At 49.6% G+C, this 7,500-nt stretch overlaps 1 long non-coding RNA gene across 1 annotated transcript in view; it reads right to left on the bottom strand.

The window, feature by feature from the left end:
- The window catches only part of LOC124849443, a 10,128-nt gene that overhangs the window by 69 nt on the left and 2,559 nt on the right, over positions 1 to 7,500 (bottom strand). The window contains exons 2-3 of the long non-coding RNA XR_007029872.1: positions 108 to 1,753; positions 1 to 27 (exon numbers count right to left, since the gene is read on the bottom strand). The exon at positions 1 to 27 is cut by the window's left edge and continues 69 nt beyond it. This is a non-coding gene — a long non-coding RNA (uncharacterized LOC124849443). The remainder of the gene's footprint in view (positions 28 to 107; positions 1,754 to 7,500) is intronic.

Genomic DNA, 7,500 nt, shown 5'->3' with positions numbered 1-7,500 from the left:
CATTCCAGGTCAGGTCACTCTGTCCGGCTGCAATGAGTAGGCAGAATAACACCATCATTAAAAAAAACCAACAGACCTTTGCATCAACAAGCCTTCTCTGCACTCACCCACTCACACCCCCCTCCTCCTCTTCCTCCTCCTCCTCCTCTTCACCGCCCGCAGACCCGCCACTGCCCGGCCCCACTTCCCTGCTCCCCTGGGACCGCCTGCTCTGGAATGCCGCTCATGGGGAAGAATCTCGCTGCAGGCGCTCAATATGTCACATGTGTCTCTGAGAGAGAGGGAGGGAGGGAGGGAGGGAGGGAGGGAGGGAGGTGTGGCAGGTACAGTGCAGTGCTTTTACAAGGCGGTGACAGGTTGTATGTGTCTGTAGCTATCGTGTGTGTGTGTGTGTGTGTGTGTGTGTGCGCGCGCGTCCTTGTTCTGCTATCTTTGCGAGGGCCGGTTTGACTATTGAGCCCCCGCGGAGCGAGGACATTTTGGGTGAAGTCAGGATATTTGGAGACTTACTGGTTTTAGTGTCAGAGAGTGCACCGAGTTTTTCTTCCTGCGATTTTCTTATAGAAGAATTTCATTTTGCACGTTTTCATGGTTATAATAGAAAAATGATGCGGTAATGATCCAGGGACCTGGTTGTGGAAGGGAGCGTGTGAGAAATCTACGGGCAGGGAGCAGAACGAAAATGCACATATACGTCTGCACGTACACCAACAAGTCTATATATACACATATTATATATGATATGTGCATACACACACTCTCATGCTCCCATGTGTACACACAGAGACCCCCGTATATGCCCAACCACCTAAACATGTCTAAACAAAATACATGCATGTAAGATTTTGATGTGTTTTTTGTTTTTTTTTATTCAAGGAGGGAAGTTGCCGTCCGTCCTCGAGATGTTGGTGAATTGGATCCAGGAAAAGTCTCAATCCAGAGGCCTGGGTCAAAGGCCCGCTTTCGAAATATTACCTGCATGGATGCCTCTTAGGGTTGGGGTATCGGGCATTTAGTCGAGATGGTTAAGGGGTTAGGGAAAGCATTATGTCAATGAGTGTCCTCACAATAATAGCAATTCAAGTGCCTGCGTTTGTGTGCGTGTGCGTGTGTGCGTGCGTGTGTGCGTGTGTGTGTGTGTGTGTGTGTGTGTGTGTGTGTGTGTGTGTGTGTGTGTGTGTGTGTGCGTGTGTGTGTGTGTGTGCGTGTGTGCGTGTGTGCGTGTGTGCGTGCACGCGCGACAGCCTCCCAGATTAAAGGTTTAAAGGGTTCAGATTAACAGGCTCAGGACACAGTGCCCTGCTCTGCGCGAAAGGGAATTAGGATTAACGACTCCTCTGCGACTCCTCTGCCGCAGCACATTAGCCATTCATTACCGTGCCGCCGCCGCCGCCGCCGCACAACCGGTGCCAGGCCGCCCCCTCGTCTCCACCTCCGTGTGTCATTGCATTCATGACAATGTTAACATGTTGGGGGGGGAAGCTCTGTTTGTTAAATAGCACTTACATCTGCAGACAACCGTCACACGTGCTTTGCTTCTAAAAAAAAAAGAGAAAATGATTGAAAAGAAAAAGTGTGAAATGCTCGGATACGTTTAGGTCGAGGTTAACGCCAGGAGCCAGAAGAGGAGGAAATAGGAGCTCCAGAGTGCGCACGTCTTTCTTCTCCTCCGTTATCTCCGAAGCGGTGTTGACGACTTCCCGCAGGATCTCCGGTCCTGCGTCCTTACACCGGCGTCTCGCCACCGCGGCGTCTGTAAGACAGGGACGAAACAGTAACACCACCTGGAACCACTACGGGGCCACTAAAGTTGTCCGTTGCCTCTTTGAGTGGCGAAAGTCTTCCGAACTCGGTTCCCCCGCTCGGCAGCTGACAGAAGATACACAAAGTCACTGACACGGTAAAGCGTTCAGCAGCTTAAGGGGACAGATATTTTGCCCAAGGCGCAACGCTTCTCCAGACAGTGGTTCCCGACGGTTCACCCTTTTTGCAGCACGACGATTTCTGTGCACACAATCGAGACAACGCTGGAGGGACTTCAGGACAAGTCTCCGTCTGTCCTCGAGAGACAAATTCGACAAGATTCAAACCACAAAAATCAGTGGAAAACCCAAAGACGGCGGCTCAGAGACACTTACTGTCCAACCTGACGGAGCTGGACGGGATAAACTGTTCAACTCCAGCTGTGCAAAGCTCGTAGCGACCCCCCCTGAATAAGGGGGTTTTGAATACATTTGTAAACTAGAGATTTCAGTTTTTGATCCCTCACTACATTTGCAAAAAACATATTCGAACTTCGTCACAACAGGTTCACGAGTGAAACACAATGAAGTGTGCAAACAATGAAGGAGTCTGACGACCGTCCGAGGCCCGGAAACCGCAAAATGGTGGACGTGTGAATATACGCAAATCAAGTTAACACGTTCGTCATCAACTAGAAAAATAAGTTGTCGCAGGTTGAAGAAGCGGCAGGGCATGTTGGAAATGTGTTAGATTTGAGAAAAAAAGCAAATCTAACACAAAAAAGTACCACAGTGTGAAGTGCAGGCTACGAATCTTCCCAGCCACCGTACCAAGGTGTCACAATGCGTTTGGCGTCGTTTGAAAAAAGGTACAGGTGAAAAAACCTCACGCGGACAAACACGCCTGAAGCTCTCAACCTGCAAACTCTCCTCCCGTGTCTTGTTTTCTGGTGTGTGTGTGTGTGTGTGTGTCAGGGAGGGGATGCGAAGACACGGATTGACACGCCGTCTCTCCCCTCCAAAGCCTTCCTCCTCCTCCTCCTCCTCCTCAGCGTGGCCAGATTAAGGGGATTACCAGGCAAAGGCGAGCACTAAAGCTGGCTAATTCTCACCCAGGCGCAGGGCGCTAAGGCGGCGCAGAGCCCCGCGGAGCCGCTCTCTCCGCCGAGCAGCTGTGTGGTGGTGGAGGGAGGGAAGGAGCCGCTTCCCTCTGAGGGACCAGAGGAAGAACGACAGGAATCAAAGCATCAGGCTTCTCGCTCGCTCGGTCGCTCGCTCGCTCGCTCTCTCTCTCTCTCTCTATGGCGCTGATGGTGGTTTTGGTTAATTAGTAATAGTTCACACACACCAACTTCTGCACACCCGCACGGTTTTCGCCAGAGTTCTTGCTGCGACTCTCACATTTAATGTTTTGTTTATTACATTTTTGTATTGTTCTTAATTCGTTGCATACAGATATTCCTGTTTCTGTTATCTTTTCTGTTTTGCACGTTTGTAATCTTTGTTGATTTATCTCAATCTTATTAATTTGTAATTCAAGTATCCTACTTTTACTTGCTGCTACAGTATATATATATATATATATATATATATATATATATATATATATATATTTGAGGGTATGTCCATCTTATTTTTAACAGCTGACTGTAGAGGGATGACAAGAAAATAAGGGGAGATGGATTAATGTGTCGGAGAGGAAGGGGAATGCCAAACGATATAAATTGCACTCCATTTCATCCCAGCATCATTTAAAAAAATCTATAATAATAATCTTATCATAATGCATAAGATAAAACATCACCGCCATCATGGTTGTGTGTTTGTGGCGTTGAATTTTCCTCCCTCTTCTATAATGATGGTAAAGCACTGTGTAGTAGTATCTCTTTTTTTATCTTTACACGTGACTGACCTTGTGTTTTCTATCTGACTTCATCCTTCATCCATAAGCAGAAGCTGGATTTGTCAAATGTCTCAACCCTTTCACACTGTATTTTTCCAGGATCAAAAAAACCTAGTGATGAATCAATACCAGAGGACTTCCCCAGCCAGTCAGTCAGTGCAGCATCTAGTATGTATTTAGCCGTATAGGAGAGTTCGCTGGTTACTAGTCGTGGCATAGTTTTTTTTTTGGCTCTTTGGAAGGAGATCCCAGCCATCGACCGTCCACGCTAACCCCGCCCAGCAATATTCACTAATTCCGTTGAGTGGAAGGTTGGAAAGGTGGCCGGACACACAAAGGGCGAGACAATGAAGCACGGGAACGTGATTTCCCAGCAGTGTTCCATCACAAACACTCACACACACACACACACACACACACACACACACACACACACACACATTCGTCTTAAGTTTTTTTTTCCGTGCACTTCGGAGACGGGGAAAAAGGAAGGAAAAAAAATGACATCCATCTCGGCTCGTGTGCGGTAAAAACAAGAGGAGAGGCGGCGAAAGAGGAGGAGGAGGAGGAGGAGGAGGAGGAGGAGGAGGACGGGGATAAAGACGAGAGGAAGAGAAGAGGGGCCACGGTTTGGGCGCGTGCTCTCCAGCGGGCAGAGGACAATGCAGAGCTGGCAGAGTCGGTGCCTGGTGCCAGAGGGAATAGAGTGCCACATGGTGCCCCTTCTGAGCAGGGCCAGCCTGGAGGGGGATGTGATGGGCCACAATGCATGTGTGCATGTGTGCATGTGTGCGTGTGTGCGTGTGTGTGTGTGTGTGTGGTTGCTTTTGTGCATGCACGTGTACGTACATGTGTATGCGTGACTATCCCTAAATATGTAAAGGTGCAAGAGACGAGGAAGATGCATCCTCAAGTGCAAAATATGTAGATTGATGTGTGTGTGGCAGAGTGTAAAACTGGTTGTGTGTGCGTGTGTGTATGTGAGGGTGGGTACAGAGAGGTGGGGCATTGTGTGTGTGTGTGTGTGTGTGTGTGTGTGTGTATGGGGGGGGGGGGGGGGGGGGGAGTCCCAGTTCCCTTTTGCATCTTAAATTCCTCAACATCTGTTCAACCCCTCTCTGTGGCAGCAGCACCGGGTTGTGATGTGTGTGTGTTGTGTGTGCATGCGTGTTTGTGTGTGTTCAGATGGGTGCATGTGTGTGTGTGTGTGTGTGTGTGTGTGTGTGTGTGTGTGTGTGTGTGTGTGTGCGTCTCTCTGCACATGTGCATGCTCTGCTGAAGGTGCTGGTTGTTACCCGCACCTTAATTAGAAGGAGACAGAGACTCGTTTTCAACAATACTTGCCGGTTAACGCGCCGAGCGTTCGCAAACGAATGCAAACACACAAACACCCGTTCGCAGGACCGTCTGTGACCCAGATTACATCTCGGAGGTCAATAACTCTTGAGCAAACCCCCAGAACACACGCAACTTACAGGTCACGGTCAAGAGACACAATAACATCCCAGCTGTGGGCTGGAGCAGGCCGACGTACGAACCAACTAGGTCAACCTGAGGAGCGTGTCCTGTGGCGCGCGCCTCGGGTGCATCGACGCACCGTCTTCTAAACACAACAGATTTGAAGACGACGTCACTCAGAGATGTGGGTTAGCATGTGTGCACATATGAATGTGGAATGACAACGATTCTTGAGATCAAATATTTAAGTGCTGTGTGCCGACTTGGCTGCGGGCGAGAGCGACAACAGTTTCAAAGCCCAAACATACGTATGTATAAGCATAAATGTATATCGCTTTGGCGTCTGTCTGCAGTGGTGTAAAGGATGTTTTTCTCCATTCATTTGGCAGTGCAGAAAAATCTTTTGCAGATGATTTTTCCTCTGTGCATAGAACACAACATCTGAAATCACAGAGTGATGATGCGACTCTCACTCAAGGCGAGGGAAGTTTAGTAAACTCATCTTCCATCTCGTCCTGTCGGCACACACACGACCTCGGCGACAGACCTCATCCATTCAGCAGCCCCCTCACTAACCCCGGTGCCAGTCTTGTGCCACCTTGACGCCAAAGCCTGCCAGACTCATGTCGCGTCAGAGCAGACCCCCGTGTCAACTCCTCACAGTGCATATGCCAACCCGATGGCCCCCGCGCGCTCGCCAGCCTCACGCTACAATTCTTAAAGACGACAATATGCCAACGTATAGGGACTCTCCTTTCCCCCCCCCCCTCCCGGCGTGCCAATCCCTCGACGGCGGGTGGCACCGCCGGGCGACGCCGTGTGGAAGTGGAGAAGGTCAGGAGTTTCATCATGAATTAGGGTTCAAAAGGAGAAATCTGTTGTTTTTGTTCTTCTTCAGTGGATGCAATTAGCAGCTAAAATCCCGCTTCCCAAGCCCCGATTAAGCTCTAATCTCAGAGTCTGTGGGTTCCCTTCCAGTCTGCCTGTCTCCCCCCCCCTCGCCAAAGCCCCTCACCTCTGTCTCTCTCCCTCTCTCTCCTGATGCCTGCTGGCACTTTGGGAGCAGTGCCCCTCCAATCCCTGTACCCCCCACCCCCCCTCCTCCACTCCTCTAACTCTACCACCCCATCCCCTTCCCATCCTCCCCTCCCTCCTCCTCCTCCTCCTCTGGATGCCAGCCGACGGCCCTCACAGTGTGGCACGCCATCTGCTGCCGCCCGCCCCGGCAACCCATCCACCCCTCCCCTCCTCGCTAACTCTAAAGCCCCCCCCACACAACCCACCCCACCCCTGCAGACAGCCGCTACCCACAATCCCCCTCTGCCTCAGCCGCGCGGCGCGCAGAACAGGAGGCTTTCGCACAGATCACTTCACCCCCTGATGCCCCCGCCAGAAAGGAGGAAGCTGAGGAAAAGTGTGCGATTGTGTGTGTACGTGCGTGTGTGTTGGAGGCGGCGGGGGTTTTGCAGACAAAGTAGTCAGGCTTTCTTTCAGTTCTGTGTGTAAATAAAAAACAACACGCATACTGTACATGCATCGCAACACTAGGACACACACTGCTTCAAATCTGGTTTCTTGCTGAATTTGCATTCAGGAGTTATTGGTTATAGCCTTTGCTCTCACACACACACAAACTGAGCAAAACACAGTTTTGAAGTCAAGTTTTTTTACTGGTCCACCAGTATGAGGTTTGCAGAACCACATCATCTGTGACTGATCGGTGTGTGTGTGGAGATATATATATCATTGTCTAAGCATCAATAATGTCATCTAAAGCTCATTTTGTAGTTTGGTACAATGGTTTCTAGAGCTGCAACAGTAAATCAATTAGTAATCGACTACTAAATTAATCGCTAAAGTTTTTATGAAGAAATTGTCAATATTCTCTGATTTCAGCTTCTTAAATTGTGTCTGCACAAAACAAAACATCATCTTGAGGTTCGGGAAACAAATCATTATTTCTATCTATGTACAGTAGATACAAATAATGATGAATTTTTCGATTGGCAGCCAGCAGGTTCCCGTCGAGTGTGTCGGATGTTGGCGTCTCCATGACATTTTCCCTTTTTGCGTTCGGAGCAAACAAAACACACGTTCTCTCTTATGCGTGTACACGATACTCGCCTGAAGGAGAGAACTGACAGTAGATGACACACGTGCTGATGCTGTTTGGGATCAGACGGTGTCTTTGAGGCAGAGTTCTCTGATCACCGTTTAGCTTTGAAAAGAGAGAGAGAAACAGGGATGAGGGACACCAAAGTATAGCAGGAACATGGGAGGGAGGGTGAGAGAGAGAGAGAGAGAGAGGGAGGGAGCGGCGCTCCATCCATCTTGTGTGGGTATGGAGTCTCATGGCTGGCACTCTATCCATCAATGAGCGCAACATTAACTCTCTGG

This window comes from Scophthalmus maximus, chromosome 17 (assembly GCF_022379125.1).
Source record: "Scophthalmus maximus strain ysfricsl-2021 chromosome 17, ASM2237912v1, whole genome shotgun sequence".
In the NCBI taxonomy this organism is placed as follows: domain Eukaryota; kingdom Metazoa; phylum Chordata; class Actinopteri; order Pleuronectiformes; family Scophthalmidae; genus Scophthalmus; species Scophthalmus maximus.
The sequence above is the reverse complement of the archived record's forward strand: the minus strand, read 5'-3'. Positions and strand labels throughout refer to the sequence as shown.